This window comes from Mirounga angustirostris, unplaced genomic scaffold, assembly GCF_029215605.1.
Source record: "Mirounga angustirostris isolate CCGP_5_RB_7025 unplaced genomic scaffold, mMirAng1.0.hap1 SCAF_6, whole genome shotgun sequence".
Taxonomy (NCBI): domain Eukaryota; kingdom Metazoa; phylum Chordata; class Mammalia; order Carnivora; family Phocidae; genus Mirounga; species Mirounga angustirostris.
Genome location: NW_026991714.1, coordinates 98439350 through 98456389, shown reverse-complemented (window position 1 = coordinate 98456389; position 17040 = coordinate 98439350). Strand labels below are relative to the sequence as shown.

Genomic DNA, 17040 nt, shown 5'->3' with positions numbered 1-17040 from the left:
TTTTTTTAAAGATTTTATTTATTTATTTGACAGAGAGATAGAGAGAGAGCACAAGTAGGCAGAGTGGCAGGCAGAGGGAGAGGGAGAGGGAGAAGCAGACTCCCCGCTGAGCAGGGAGCCGAACGTGGGGCTCGATCCCAGGACCCCAGGATCATGACCTGAGCCGAAGGCAGCGGCTTAAACGACTGAGCCACCCAGGCGCCCCTGCTTTTTACTTTTCAATAAAATACCAAAAGGGGTGTGTAGCGAAAAAGAAAAAAATTAAAGTACAAATATCATTAACTCATACCTGTAAATATTTTGGTATACTTATTTGCTTTTCAAAATAATTTTTTTTTTTTTTAAGAGAGAGAGCAAGGAAGTGTAAGGGGGTGGGTGGCGGGGTTGTGAGGGGCAGAAGGAGAGAGAGAATCTTAAGCAGGCTCCATGCTCAGTGCAGAGCCCAGTGCAGGTCCAATCTTATGACCCCGAGATCATGACCTGAGCCAAAATCAAGAGTCTGGACATTTAACTGACTAAGCTACCCAGGTGCCCCTCCAAATAAATCTTTAAAATATTTTTACATTGGTACCATTCGATGGGCAATATCTATTATCTTAATGCAAACTGTACTGAAATACAAAATACACACAGAAAAGTGAACAAATCCTAAGTATATAGCTTACTGAATTTTCATAAATGAACCCCCCAAGTGCCCAGATTCCAGCCAAGAAACTCCTGTATAGTCATCATTCTACTGCCAAAGGGTAACCATTATTTTGACATCTATCATAGATTTCTTTTGCTTATTTCCAAACTACATAGCTGACTTCCTTTCACTCAAAATTATACTTGTGATTCATCCATGTTGCAGTCCATTGATTCTTACTGTTGTATAGTAATTCACTGAATGAAAATACTACAATGTATTTATTGATTGTACCATAGATGGACATTTGAGTTATTTTTGGTTGTATACCAGTATAAATATTACTGTAATCTTGTGGTGAACATATAATATATACACATTGGGTGGAGTGGAAGTGCTGGGTTATCAAGTGTGTGTGTATGTGTATGTTAACTTCGGCTTTAGTAGACAGGCCAAAGAATTTTTTAAAGTGGTTATCAACATACACTCCCACGAGTAATTATGATAGCTCTAACTGTTGCACATTCTTATTAGCAGTTAGTATTTTCTGTCTTTTCACTTACGCCATTGTGTTTAGTGGGAATGATATAATTCCTTTAAAAAAAATTTTAGATCAAATGCCTACAAAATAAAATTAATCATTTTACCATTTAAAATCGTAAAATTCAGTGGTTTTTAAGCATATTTACAATGTTATGCAATAATCACCTCTATCTAATTCCAGAACATTTTCATCACCCCTAAAAGAAACCTTGTACCTATTAAGCAATCACTCTCTATTTCCCCTACTAATCCCTATTTTTATTTTATTTTTTTATTTTTAATTTTTAAATTTTTTTTTAAAAGATTTTATTTATTTATTTGACAGAGAGAGTGAGAGAGCACAAGCCGGGGGGAGCAGTAGAGGGAGAAGGAGAGGGAGAGGGAGAAGCAGGCTCCCCACCAAGCAGAGAGCCCGATGCGGAACTCGATCCCAGGATCCTGGGATCACGACCTGAGCCAAAGTCAGACGCCCAACCATCTGAGCCACCCAGGTGCCCCTAATCCCTATTTTTAAAACCCAACATATAAAAATAAATAAATAAATAAAACCCAACAGCTCATCTAAAATTACGACATAGGAATTGAGACAGTAGGGGCATTTCCAACTGCTGTCAGGAGCGAATGTAAAGATAACCTCCACTCCTAATCTTTAGTATGGCTCTGGACATTCTATTCAATGCCTCAGGGAGAGAAAAATATAAGATTAGGAGACTTCTTATTGAATGAAGGTGATATACCTGAGTCTATAGAAAAACCAGGAGTACTGACTGAAAAACTAAATCAAAGTTCAGAATAGCTATAAAATATGTAAGTATTACCCAATTGTATAATTAAACATTAAACAATCTTTTCTTTCACATTAAACAATCTTAGTAGAAATAGGGGTGCCTGGGTGGCTCAGTCAGATAAGCGCCTGCCATCGGTTCAGGTCATGGTCCCAGGGTCCTGGGATCGAGCCCCACATCAGGCTCCCTGCTCAGCGGGGAGCCTGCTTCTCCCTCTCCCTCTGCTGCTCCCCCTGCTTGTGCTCTCTCTGTCAAATAAATAAACTCTTAAAAAAAAAAAGCTTAGTAGAAATAAACTGTATTTAATTTCTTGATCAGGGCACATAGGTTACACAGGTTATGTTTAGTTTGTCAAAATTTATCAAAATATACAATTATCACACATATATTTTCTATATGTATATTACATTTCTATAGTAACTTTAAAAAATTAATCTAAAAAAACTAAATTTCTTAACGTACAGGGTAATAAGTTAACAGATAAACTTGAAAATATTTAACAATTTATTATTAAAATTATGGGATTTCTAAGCAGTGGAGAAAAGTATCAATTTCTTAAAAATGACAGGGGGAGGGTGCCTGGGTGGCTCAGTCGGTTAAGCGACTGCCTTCGGCTCAGGTCATGATCCTGGAGTCCCAGGATCGAGTCCCGCATCGGGCTCCCTGCTCAGCGGGGAGTCTGCTTCTCCCTCTGACCCTCCTCCCTCTCGTGGTCTCTGTCTCTCATTCTCTCTCACAAATAAATAAATAATAAAATCTTTAAAAAAAAAAAAAAGACGGGGAAATTTGATCCCATCTCATAATATGTACTATAAATTCCAGATATATTAATAATTTAAATACAAAAAATAAAATGTAGAAAGCAGGGAAAATATTCCCAAGCAAGAGTAGAAAATGAGAAGCCATAAAGGAAAAAAGTATTTTCAATACATATGATATGAACAATTTTTTTTTACAATTTTATTTATTTATTTGGCAGAGAAAGAGACAGCGAGAGAGGGAACACAAGCAGGGGGAGTGGGAGTGGGAGTGGGAGAAGCAGGCTCCCTTCCCACTGAGCAGGGAGCCCATTACGGGACTTGATCCCAGGGCCTTGGGACTACGACCCGAGCCAAAGGCAAACGCTTAACAAATGAGCCACCCAGGCACCCCTATATGAACAATTTTTAAAGCAAAGTCACCATAACATAGTTCTTTGCAAACTGATCACACTCTACAAGGTCCAATACCAATTTAGTGCTTTGTAACAAGTGCTTTTTCTTAATGGAATAGTACAGAAAAATACAAGTGCACTACATTTAATAAAAATAAGTATTACAATATAAATCTTTTTTCAAAATTTTTATTTATTTAAGAAATCTCTACACCCAGAGGCACCTGGGTGGCTCAGTCATTAAGCGTCTGCCTTCGGCTCAGGTCATGATCCCAGGGTCCTGGAATCAAGCCCCACATCGGGCAACCTGCTCGGCCGGAAGCCTGCTTCTCCCTCTCCCACTGCCCCCTGCTTGTGCTCCCTCTCTCGCTGTGTCTCTCTCTGTCAAATAAATAAATAAAATCTTAAAAAAAAAAAAAGACATCTCTACACCCAATGTGGGGCTTGACCTCACAACCCAAGATCAAGAGTTGGATGCTTTTCTGACCTAGCCAGCAAGGCAACCCTACAATGTAACTCCTTTATGTAATGTGTTTGTATGTGTCTGTGCACTGAATCAGGATGTAAAATGTACTTATTTCTTCATATATATAGTTGTCAAAAACCGTAGGAGAAATACTGCCATTAAAAAAAATAAAAAGTCAAAGGACAGTCTAGGAAAATATTCATACTACATGTAAATAGTTACTATTCTTGATGTAAAAGAGCTTCCACAATCAACAAGAAAAGTAAGTCACTCAACAGGAGAGTGAGAAAAAGACAGGAATATGTACTTTGCTTAAGTGGAAATCCGCAGGATCAAAAGTTGTTTGACTTTCCTAGAAGACAAGGAAATGAAAATAAATGCAACTTTTAATCCACCCAAATGCCAAAACTAAAAATGCAGAAATGTAGGTAAGCAAATTATAATGCAATATAACATTTATACTAGAGAAAGTATGAAATAAACAAACTCATATTCATATTGTGAAATAATGTGCAGCCATTACTTGTATGTATCAAGCTAGTGACTGCACGGCAAGAGTTCCTAAATAAACAAGCTGCTGAAAGCTGGCAGGTAAAACATTAATACCAGTTACCACTGGGAAACAGAAGTGAGGAAAAGAGAAGCTCTGTTTGTTTTACTCGATGCTTTTAATTTTACAAATATGCATATCTAAGATACCGGGACTTCAATGTACACATTCCTCTAAAGAGAAGATCCTGAGTACATTTTAAGATTTATGTGCCACAAACATAGGACATTCTCATTAACTAATGAGCTTAATTAAAAACTGACCCTTATCATTCAGTTATATCTCATATATAGGTTCCTAAATAAACAATGCGAGTCCAGCATTGGGCTCCCTCCTCAGCGGGGAGCCTGCTTCTCCCTCTCCCGCCCAATGCGGGACTCGATCCCAGGACCCCGGGATCATGACCTGAGCCGAAGGCAGATACTTAAACTACTGAGCCACCCAGGCGCCCGTATTACTGTTAATATTAACCACTAAGATGGGGAAAGAGCAATCCTTCGGAGTTGCCTGATCCAGGAGATGCCACATAGCCTGAATTTTAGTGTCCTCCTTTTTTAAGATGTCATGTAGATTGTGATGGGGATTCAGTGAGACCATATGACCAAAGTTGTTAGCACAGTGAGGATGAGGTATTACTAAGAGAGAATACTAACAATCTTTTTTAGAGAGGGAGGGAGATAGGGAGGGGGCAGAGGGAACCTTCAGCAGGCTCCACACCCCGCACCAAGCAAGATGTGGGGCTCTATTTCACCACCCTGAGATCATGACCTGAGCTGAAAACAAGAGTCAGATGCTTAACTGACTGAGCCACCCAGGTTCCTCTATTATCTCATGGCCTTTTAAAAATGCAGGATTTGAAAACATGGGGTCTATAGGTACACAAGAACATGCTCTACACAACGCCAACTACTAAACATAATTTTTAAGAAAACAATTTGATAGATTACATTTCAGTAGGGGCTAGTAAGATTTTCTCTGTTCTCAGAAATCAACCGGAAGTCTTACAAACACATATTATTAAATGTAATTGTATGGGTATGTGTGTATGTGCACTGAGAATACGGTTACTTAGTTTCACCTGCTGTTCATAGTGAAACTGAGTGGCCAGAACAAACTTTTACCACTACTGGGGAGAAACAACAAATTCAAGTTCATGTCATGTCAAAAGTGAATCAGCAAAACAGATGAATTGTATGGTATATGAGTATATCTCAATAAAGCTGTTAAAAAAAAAGAGTCAGCAGGGATGAGTGAAAAAGCAACTTAAAAAATATGTAACACTGCCTTATGTTTAAAAGGCACATCTAAATAATGTATAAACATGTTTATTTTTAAACAGAAGTGTGGAAAAGAAAACAAACCAACTAATTTCTATTACTGGGTAATTTTTTTTTTTTTAAAGATTTTATTTATTTATTTAATGGGATAGGAGGGGAGAGCACAAGCAGGGGGAGCTGTAGGCAGAGGGAAAGGGAGAAGCAGGCTTCCTGCTGAGCAGGGAGCCCGATGCGGGTCTAGATCCCAGGACCCCGGGATCATGACCTGAGCCGAAGGCAGATACTTAACTGACTGAGCCACCCAGGCACCCCTATTACTGTTAATCCTGAACGCTAAGATGGGGAAAGAGCAATCCTTTGGAGCTGTCTGATCCAGGAGATGCCACGTAGCCTGAACTTTAGTGTCCTCCTTTTTTAAGATGTCATGTAGATTGTGATGGGGATTCAATGAGACCATATGACCAAAGTTGTTAGCACAGTGAGGATGAGGTATCACTAAGAGAGAACACTAACAATTTCATTATAATAGTTATAATCCAAAGAATGGTAGCTATATTATGATATACACTCCTTACATTGTGCAATAACTCATTTGATCTTCACTACAATTCCAAGGTGGACACTGTAAAAAGGTGCTCAATTTTAAGAAAAATGCAAATTAAACATGGCACAGATAACATTTTTTACCTATCAGAATAGCAAACATCAAAATGTTTGAACACCTAGGCCCTTGGGGAAGTTGTGGGGATATATACTCTCATATAATGCTGATGGAGTGCAAAATGGTATCATCCCTATGGAGAGCAATTTGGCAATAACTATCAAAATTACAAATTCAACCTCTCCTTTGATACAGCATTTTCACTTCTGAGGACTTATCCTAGTTATACTTGCACTTAATGATATGTTTTGACAGCTTTGTATATTTTAACAAGTAACTGATAATACCCGAATGTCCACCTGTAGCAGACTAATTCACCTGTGGTATACCTACATAATACCTGGCAGCTATAGAAAAGAATGAAAAGAAATTCCATTCCTAATAGGCAGATGTCCAGGATTTATTACGTTAAAAAAAAAAAGGGGGGCGCCTGGGTGGCTCAGTTGGTTAAGCGACTGCCTTCAGCTCAGGTCATGATCCCAGGGTCCTGGGATCGAGTCCCGCATCGGGCTCCCTGCTCTGCGGGGAGCCTGCTTCTCCCTCTCCCACTCCCCCTGCTTGTGTTCCCTCTCTCGCTGTGTCTCTCTCTGTCAAATAAATAAATAAAATCTTTAAAAAAAAAAAAAAAGGATCTAGAACCTGTACATACAATGTTTTTTTATTTTAATAAAAAGTATGGGGAATTAATATATATATTCCTATGTGCATAAAGAAACTCTGGAAGAATACAAAAGAAACTAAGAATACTAAGAAAACTAATACAAAAGAAACTAAAACTAATAATATGAGTAGAAAGAGGTCAAGAACAATACAGGAGCTTGGGAACTGTTACACCCAGACCTGATAAAATACAGTTTTGATTTTTAAAATATACTTCCTTTAAATTTAAACCAAAATTGAAGCAGGATATGGAAAGATTTCTAGCATATATATAGCAAGTGAAAAAAGCTAAAAGATTATGTAGTACCAAATTACAAACAAATTAGAGCATAAAGAAAGGGTGTGGAGTACATACACATTTGTTAATACTTAGGAAGGCTACGCACGATTGTCAACATTTGTCGTATAGCAACTGTACTCAGTAGAATACTGGTAAATGTTTAACAATCAGATTGGGAACTGAGAGGGGAGGAAACACTGTTTTGCCCTGTAGGCCAATTTTTGTGGTATAAATACCTCCACCACGGTGGACTGTAAATCATCAGTAAGACACCTGAGCCAGAGTTAGGAAGAAATGCACATAATTCCTGACCTGGAAGGAGCTGACTCCATCCTACCACTGAGTGTACAATCCCAAAGTAGTCGTTAAACAGGCTCCACTAACTGCATTAAGAATGTTTGTTTGTTTGTTTATTTTTAAGATTTTATTTATTTATTTCACAGAGAGAGACACAGCAAGAGGGGAACACAAGCAGGGGGAGTGCAAGTGGGAGAAACAGGCTTCCTGCAGAGCAGGAAGCCCGATGCAGGACTCGATCTCAGGACCCCGGGATCATGACCTGAGCCGAAGGCAGATGCTTAACTACTGAGCCACCCAGGCGCCCCATGAATGTTTATTTTTTAATGAAGATTTCCTTGACATTTAATCTGCTTAGGTGTAGTGCATTCCCAAATATCCACTTTGAATCTCAAAATATTTGTTAACATCTAACTCTCTGAAGGAAGTGAAGGGTTTCACAAAAAATTGGCTGTTTTACTCTCTCAAGTGCCATATATACTCTGGGGACCCAAGCTCATGCCCACCAGTGTCTCTTCTCTTCCTCCTCTACCACCCCAAAAGTGCCCAAGGGTACCGTTTAAAGGACAGTAGGGTCATCTGGGTGGCTCAGGTCACGATCTCAGCGTCCTGGGATCGAGCCCCACATCAGGCTCCCTGCTCATCGGGGAGCCTGCTTCTCCCTCTCCCATTCCTCCTGTTTGTGTTCCCTCTCTTGCTATCTCTCTCTCTCTGTCAAATAAATAAATAAATAAATAAATAAATAAATAAATAAATAAATAAATAATAGCAATTCAAATTCTCCCAGTTCTCCGCGTTGTGCTCTATGCTAGGCACAAGACTATACATTGCTCTGGGCCCCTCTTACCCCTTCTGAACCGACAGGAATGTTGATCACCTTAGATCAGATCTGGGTCCAATAGTCGCTAAGCACCCTGTTTTCTCATTTTTCCACATTCCTATCATAGTGACACTCACACCCACTCTTGCATGAGCTCAGATGGCATTGAGCAAAGTGGTATTTTATTCTGAAATGACTATGCCCTTTGAACAGAATCTGACTGTCGCCTCTCCCAACACTCACATTCCATACATGCTGTATTTCCTATATCAAGAAACAGCTGTTCAGATCACATGGAAAAGTCTTTCAAAGCATGTACAGAGACATGGTCCACAAGACTATGACCTTTACTGCACGCAGATCAGTGTTTCTCAACCTGCCTTTAGGGATTTTTGGTTTTTTTTTTTTTTTTGCTTTATTTTTTCACCCCTCACCCAGTAGTCTTTTATTTTATTTTATTTTTTTTTAAAGATTTTATTTATTTATTTGACAGAGAGAGGCACAGCGAGAGAGGGAACACAAGCAAGGGGAGTGGGAGAGGGAGAAGCAGGCTTCCCACTGAGCGGGGAGCCCGATGTGCGGCTCGATCCCAGGACCCTGGAATCATGACCTGAGCCGAAGGCAGACGCTTAACGACTGAGCCACCCAGGTGTCCCCCCAGTAGTCTTTTAAAACACTTTTTCCCTAATAGCCTTCCCCAGGAAATTTTAATTCCACAGATAAGTCGTAATGTGGTCCCATCATAATATCTAAGATTTTTTTTACCCTCTCCCAGCAATCAAAAACCGATCTTCATCCCCTTTGAGGAATTCAAAAAACTAATGTGTAGAAGGGGCGCCTGGGTGGCTCAATAGGTAAGAGTCATGCGACTCTTGATTTCGGCTCAGGTCATGATGTCAGGGTCGTGAGGTGGATAGAGCCCCACGAGAGCCCCACATTGGGCCCTGCACTGACAATGGAGTCTGCTTCTCTCTCTCTCCCTCTGCCCCTCACCCCCATTCGCGAACTCTTTCTCAAATAAATAAGCTCTAAAAAAAAGAAAAAGAAAACTAAGACGTAGAAGACAAGTAGCAGCCCATAAAGTACTTATACCTGATTAGATGTGACACCCTCAGGACCTATGTTCTCAACCTGAAAATTAAGTGTTTGGAGAAAAAATTCAGGAGAACCACTGGTGGCTCCATTTATGTTGACTTTAAAACGATGCAATCATGCTGGATCCGGTATTTGACCTCCCACATTCCCACGGAAGTGTGGAGGTCAGCCCCTGCTCTGCACAACTGCTTTCGAACAAACCCAAACTGAAATTAAAAGAAAGATAAACCAGCCATTCACTAAAGCTAAAATCAACACTGAACACACACACACACACACTTTCTTCAAAGGGGACCTGCAAAACAGTTGCCGTATTTTCCTGCAGCAGTCCAACTGTCTAGCTCTTTTCCTTTTTGAGGCGTAAAAAGAGGACACCCACCCCACCACGTTTTGTAGCCCTCATATTTGAGCTTTGTCTCTGTTCTGCTTTGTGCAGCTTGCCTACAGCCACCCTGTAAGACGTTCAGAGTTTATAGAAAGGTAGGAGAGGGTGGGGTCTATGGGACTGAGTCTGTACTTATCCCCACGTGTCCGACCTCAGTGTCATGAAGCCTTAGGGCTCTTCCACGCCTGGGCTGAAGAGAAGCCATCCCAGAGACTCTGAAAGCTCCTTTTCCACTTCCATCCACCACATCCAAACTTCTTTTCTATTCTAATTTTTTTACTCCTATCCCCAACAAAAACTCCACCCTCATTTGGCCACAGGGTCTCAGAATCCAAAGTAAAGCCTTTAACTCGGGGGGGGGGGGGGGGGGCAGAAGAGGGGAAGCAAAGTATTAGAGGGAGGGACAATTTCTTTCTTTTTTTTTTAAGATTTTATTTATTTATTTGAGAGAGAGAATGAGAGAAAGAGAGCACATGAGGGGGGAGGGTCAGAGGGAGAAGCAGACTCCCCCGCTGAGCAGGGAGCCCGATGCGGGACTCGATCCAGGGACTCCAGGATCATGACCTGAGCCAAAGGCAGTTGCTTAACCAACTGAGCCACCCAGGCGCCCAAGGGAGGGACAATTTCTATTTAATCTAAAAACATGTAAATTGTAGATGGGTTCTGAATGTATACAAAACTGGCCTAAGAATGAAACCTCTCTAGTCCCAGGTGTCCTTGTTCCTTCCATCTTCCTCCAAAGCTTTGAGCCAGTACAATTTATTCCAAGTCAAAAAGACTAAAAACCTTTTCAGGCCCAAAATTTGCCTCAAGCTATCATCCTATCAAATTCCCTCCTCCTTCAAATATCTTAAATGGCTACCCCAAGGTTCTACATTAGCCCTCAATTGCCAAATTCCATCATTCCTTAACCTGCTCTTTTGTAGACCTCCAAGGAGAGTCTCAACTGAAACACTAAAATCTAGGTGTCCCTGGGAGCTCCAGGCTTCTGTGCCCTGTCCCCAGGTTATAGGTGTATCCCCCTGAGCCTACAACTTAGGAGGATTCCAAAGCCAAACCCACTGCCTGTTCATTCTTCACCCTTTTCATGAACAGTCTTCCCCATGCTTAAAGTTAAATAACCAACTCTGTGTCCAGTGTAGTTTATTTTGTATTTCATAGATTTTTCAGAATGGGGCTTTAATGGAATCAGACAAACTTTGGCTACTTTCCCTGCTCCATCATTTACCAACCAGGTGGCCGAGAGGGAGCCCTTGCTCTATGAAGCCTCTCTGAGCCTCAGTTTCCCTAAGATAAATCAGGACAAGTAATAGCATTCACTGAACCAGTTTATTGTGAAGATTAAATGAAATAATGCATTTACACGTATTGTTGGACCTTACTATGTGTGGAAATGAACTGACTATTTAGGGGAAAAACACCTATTAGGTAGTTCTTTTTTTGTTACATGTCCTTCAACATATAGCAAAAACCTACTAACTCCAGTCTCAAATCCACAATTAAGAAAAAAAAATTTATTAGTAGCTATTATTCATGTATTGAGCATTGACTACTTGCCAGGCATCATCATTCATGTGTTTGGTTTTTTTTTTAAGATTTTATTTATTTATTTGACAGAGACAGACATAGCGAGAGCAGGAACACAAGCAGGGGGAGTGGGAGAGGGAGAAGCAGGCTCCCCGCCAAGCAGGAAGACCGATGTGGGACTCATCCCAGGACCCGGGGATCACCGACTGAGCCACCCAGGCGCCCTCATTAACATTTTATAGGAATTATCTCCTTTGCTTTTCCTACAAAGTATAGTATTAGTATCTCCATTCTTCTGATAAGATTTAGAAAGGTTAAGTAACTAGGCAAAGTCAAATCAATACTCTCAGACCCCAAATCAAACTAGAGGTCTCTCCCAAGGCACTGCTCTTTAAGTAATAATTAACATTTATGATGTATTCCATTAGTTACTAATATTTAGTAATGTTTACTGACCTAAGATTACTGTCGACGCTTAAAACTTAAAATAACAACTCAATTCCTATGGTTGTTTCTTTTCCTAGATTGTGTGAATTATTGTTTTTCTGAACCCACTGGCCTACTTTCATTCACCTGTTTTTAAGTTGTAACAGAAGACCATTGCTTTTCAAAATATTCTCACCTTTTGTGCAAATTCAGCATACACACACTGAGTTCACACCACGTTATCAAGGAGAGTTGGGTGAAATCAGAATCCAATTTATAGTCCAACTCTTCAGGATATGATCAGAGGTCACTATTTTCTCTCCACATGTTCCCTAGACTATAACCCTCTTTACTTCTGGATAAATCTGATTTACTTTACCTTTTTCCTAACTCTTTACTCAAAATTTTCAGTTTTGTATCATTAGAAGGTTCACTGAAAACTTACGGGTTTTTTGTTTTTTTGTTTTTTTGTTTTTTGTTTTTTTTAATTTTAAGTAGGCTCCATGCTGCTCTACCAACTCAGCCAGCCAGGTGCCCCAAAAACTTATGTGTATTAAATAATACTCCAATGTGAAGTATCCATTAATTTTTAAAAAACAATGAAAAGAACACAAAAATTGCCAATTATCTAATTCATTCAGGCTAGAGTCAATCATACTAGTTCGACAAATGCAATTTATATGCACTCATACTGTCAAGGTTCATGATAGAAGGCAGGCTGCAAATATCTTTTTTTTTTTTTTTTAGGGCATTTAAATGCTCCTCAAGATTTCAGGAGACTGGTCTTAAGACAAATCCTGTTTTCCACTAGGATTTAGCTTCTATCAAGTCATTTTGCCTGGAATGCTCCCTCATGATCAAAGATAAATTCAAGGACCTTGTCTCACCCAACTCCATCCAGAAGGTCATCAGATAATTCAGTTAATTCGTGATCCTACAAGGCACCAATAAAGATTTCAACTTTCAGTTCTTTCCAATATTGCTCATGTGGCCTTAGGTCTCCTTCCTCAATGTTTCCCTTTAAAGAAAAAAAAAGTGTCTATTTCTGTTTAGGCTTTCTAAGAACATAAGCTCCAAGAATACTGAGTATTTATTTAGCACTTAGCTGGTGATGCTATGCACAGAGGTATTTACACATTCCTAACAGAAAAATCAGAGAGCATTCTGGAGCCAAAGTATCAAGATCTGTAAATCTTTCCCTTCTAGCTGCCTCCCCACAGGCTATAACAAACTCAAGGCTTTTCTATCTAAAGAAAACAAAACCCTTAGCTCTCACCCTATCTCACTGCACCATTTTACAAAAAATGGCCTTCAAATAATTGTCTGCAATCAGTATCACCCACTCTTCAGCCCACTATAATTAGGATTCTGTAGCCACCACCTCATTGAAACTGCCGAAAACTCACCAATGTAGTCCCAATTGTCAACTTCAATGGACTGCCAGAATATCTCTTAATACTGCTGCTCACATTTTTAACGTTCTCCCTTCAATTCTCCACACATCATCTCAGTCTCCTTTCCTGGATTTTCTGCCCACTTATAAAGGACAGTGTTCCCCTTTGCCTTCTCTCTAGACTCCCCATTTACCTAGATACAGGCTTCCAGTCTACACCTATTTGCTGATGACTCCCACAGCAAGACAAGATCTTTCCTCTAAACTTCAAACTCAGTCATCGACCAACTGGACATCATCATCAGGCAATTAAAACTCAACCACATCTAAAAGTTAATGAGTTGGGCGCCTGGGTGGCTCAGTCGTTAAGCGTCTGCCTTCGGCTCAGGTCATGATCCCAGGGTCCTGGGATCGAGTCCCACATCGGGCTCCCTGCTCCATGGGAAGCCTGCTTCCCCCTCTCCTACTCCCCCTGCTTGTGCTCCAGCTCTCACTATGTCTCTCTCTGTCAAATAAATAAATAAAATCTTTAAAAAAATAAAATAAAAGTTAATGAGTTACCTCTACCCCAACCCTGCTTTAACCCCAAAACTCACCTAATGTAGTAACTCATGAGTCTCCTCGGAAGCCTCCTCCATTCAACACCCAAATTCAGTCAGTGAATTCGGGGGTCTTACTTAAAACCTCTTCCTTTCATCCTGAGTTCTTCATTTCTACTGCTTTTTGCCTCAGTGTATTCATTCCACAAATATTTATAAGAGTACCCATAACACGTTGTAGGCATGGTTAATGAGAGAGTTAACATGAGAGGTACCAGTTCTTATGGATATTACATTCTTTTTTAAACGATTTTATTTATTTAGGGGTACCTGGGTGGCTCAGTTTGTTAAGCATCTGCCTTCAGCTCAGGTCATGATCCCAGGGTCCTGGGATCGAGCCCCGTGTCGGGCTCCCTGCTCAGCGTGGAGCCTGCTTCTCCCTCTCCCTCTGCTGCTCCCCCTGCTTGTGCTCTCATTCTCTCTCAAATCTTATTTATTTATTTGAGAGAGAGAGAATGAAGGGGGGGAGCACAGGGGCAGAGGGAGAGGGAGAAGCAGACTCCCTGCTGAGCTGACTCAAAGGACCCCCAGATCATGACCTGAGCCAAAGGCAGATGCTTAACCAACTGAGCCACCCAGGCAACCCTGGATACTACATTCTAGTGAATGTTAGGTAACAAGCATTTTCAGAACCTAACCTTTAACCTACTACCCTTAGTGGATTAATCTCAGAATTGGGATTGATTTCCAGTCTGGAGGACTCCCAAACCTTCATATACTGTAACTCTAAGGAAGCACTGTCCAATGGAAATACAATGTGGGCTACAGAAAATAATTTCAAAGGTTTTAGGAGGTTTATTTCTTAAAAGTAAAAAGAAACAGGTGAAACAAATTTTAATATAGTTCTATTTAAGCCACCATATAAAAAATATAATTCCAAAAAAATATATATAATTTCAACATGTAATATAAAAATTAATGAAGATATTTTACTTTTTGTATATTAAATCCAAGAAATTCGGTGTATATTTTATACATACGGCAAATTAATTCATTGCTAAATTTTCAATGATTAAAGTAAAATGTAGTGGTACTAAAACAAAGTTGTATTTAATAAAAAATATTTCACTTTAATTCAGTTTTAAATTTTAAATCAAAATTAGGGGCGCCTGGGTGGCTCAGTCGTTAAGTGTTTGCCTTCAGCTCGGGTCATGATCTCAGGGTCCTGGGATCGAGCCCCGCATCGGGCTCCCTGCTCTGCGGGAAGTCTGCTTCTCCCACTCCCCCTGCTTGTGCTCCCCCTCTCACTGTTCCTCTCTCTGTCAAATAAATAAAATTCTTTAAAAAAATTAATTAATTAAAATTAAATAAAATCACAAAGTCAGTTTCTTCGTTTGTACAACCCAAATTTCAATGATCAGATATGCAGTTATTTACAGAGATCATTTTAAATGCAAATCTCATTGCTTTAGGCTGCATTCCACAAGCACCTGGCTAAACATCAACATCACCCTAGGGGTTTTTAGTAAACGAAATTCTAAACCAGCCCCAGCAAGGTTCCCTTAGTCTGAAGGTAGAAACTCTATAAGGACTCAAAGGGCGGTAGGGTAAGGGAACCTGGGAACCACTAACCACCAGAGCAAAATTCACATTTGTCAGTACTACAAGAAAGGCCTCCAAGATCCTAGCCTTGGCGAAATTTTACAGACTGTACCTTACAACAGCAGTATCCTCAGACCAGCCCCACCCCCAGCCTTGCGTCCCCTAAGGCTATTTTAATCAGCCCAGTCCTTTCTTGAGTAGCAGCCTTAAGGTAGAACGCCCTTTCTTCATTCAACTCTCCCCCATCAATTTTGCCCCCAAAACACTTAAAACTAGAAGAAAGGTATCTAGTAGAAATCAACAATTTTTAACAATCCCCTAGCGGGCAAACTCAAGTATTTCTTATCCCCCAACTCCGCTCAGATAAAACTGAACACTCCTTCCTTTACTATCTCGGCACAGATATTTATCATATCAATTGATTGTACCTACTTATCTGTTTGCAATGCGGTCTCTTCATCCTGGACTTTAGTCCCCAGAGGAGAGATTTTGGTGATTGTCTTCTAGGCTCACAAATGTGTTTTATTTTGGGAACAAATGAGAAAATCTAAGTATATACTAGATATTAGATAATATCAGGGAATCTTAATAATGGTATGATTGTATGGTAGGACTTAACCTTAAAGATGATAACCTGCAACTTTCCAGTGGTTTATACACATACAAAAAGTCAAATATTGAATAGCAATAATGGACATAGTGGTGTTCACTGCATTATTCTCTCAACTTGTTTTCTGCTTAAAATGATTATTTAAAAAGCAGGATGATTATCATAAGAATAAATGAGTAAGTACACAAATGAATTTAGAAGAAAATCCACAGGGTGGTTTAATCTGGAGAGATTTTCCAATTTAGCTTTACTGACTTGTAAATATTATTTTAGAATAAAGGAATAGTCCTTCCTTTCTAAATGTCGATTTTACAAATACTTGTTTTCAGAAGATGGCTCTTCTGGAACCAGACACCTCACGTGGCAGGATCAGTTAGGAAAAAGGAAAAGTTAATTTAGATAAACTTGTTCTAGTCTTTCCTTGCCTCCTGCAAAACAGTCTCCAGTACCTACCATCACTAAACTACTCCATTCTCATCTACCACCACTCAGTCTGTACATAACACCTTTCTCCTTCACCAGAGCTCTGGTCTTCTTCTACCTAACTCACCTTTTAATGCATGACTCAGTCTTGGCAAGTCAAGAAGAGAAATCCAGATAAGCACTTACAGGCAAGGTCATGAAGCTAAGAGGTACTACCCATCAATACAAATTCCCATCATGAATACACTCCTTTTATTTCCATAAAATAAGTACAATGATGGAAATTTTGCCTTACCCTTCTTCTTCTATTAGAAATAACAATTTTAGGAGCACCTGGGTGGCTCAGTCATTAGGCGTCTGCCTTTGGCTCCCATCATGATCCCAGGGTCCTGGGATCGAGCCCTGCATTGGGCTCCCTGCTCCGCGGAAAGCCTGCTTCTCCCTCTCCCACTCCCCCTGCTTGTGTTCTCTCTCTCGCTGTCTCTCTCTCTTTCAAATAAATAAATAAAATATTTTTTTAAAAAAGTAACAATTTAAAAATATTTCCAGATTTAGATATGTCCTTAATAAGAAAAAGAATTTTTAAAAAAGTATACAAAAATGTTTATGGGATACTTGTTTGAGCTGCACTGTACAGGAAATATCTCAAAAACAATACAGGACTAGGTGAATAAAGTATGGTATAATATGTCTGTACAATGGAATTCTAGGTAGCCAATGAAATACCATGTACTGAAATGGCAAAAGATCCAAAAATTTCATGAAAAGACCAACTGAAGAGGAACATAGGATACAGTCTTCTGTGTGTGTATGTGGGGACAGTTGAGGAGAAATCTCTATCTAAGTGTAGATTTAGAACATCTGAAGAGGGGCCCCTGGCTGGCTAAGTCGGTAGAGCATGAGACTCTTGATAACAGGGT

At 39.9% G+C, this 17040-nt stretch overlaps 1 protein-coding gene across 1 annotated transcript in view; it reads right to left on the bottom strand.

Annotated features, from left to right (window-relative positions):
- The window catches only part of TET1 (tet methylcytosine dioxygenase 1), a 142621-nt gene that overhangs the window by 62006 nt on the left and 63575 nt on the right, over window positions 1-17040 (bottom strand). The window lies entirely within an intron of this gene.